Below are 207 nucleotides of genomic sequence, written 5' to 3' on the forward strand. Positions count from 1 at the left end.
GGGGGGTCTTCCCGCCCCCCCTTTGCCGTCTGGGGGCTGCTGCCGCCTCTCTGGGGCATGGCGGGGGGGCCTTGTTTCAAAGGCAAGTGGCCAAAGAAAGTCAGTCACTGAAGGCGACTGCTGAGGAGCCTCCCGTGAGAGGAGCTCTGCTCTGGCCAGACTCCCCAGCAGCGATAAGCCACGTGACTGTCCCCTTGTCCCTAACGG

Source organism: Buceros rhinoceros, unplaced genomic scaffold (genome assembly GCF_000710305.1).
Source record: "Buceros rhinoceros silvestris isolate BGI_N320 unplaced genomic scaffold, ASM71030v1 scaffold27587, whole genome shotgun sequence".
NCBI lineage: Eukaryota > Metazoa > Chordata > Aves > Bucerotiformes > Bucerotidae > Buceros > Buceros rhinoceros.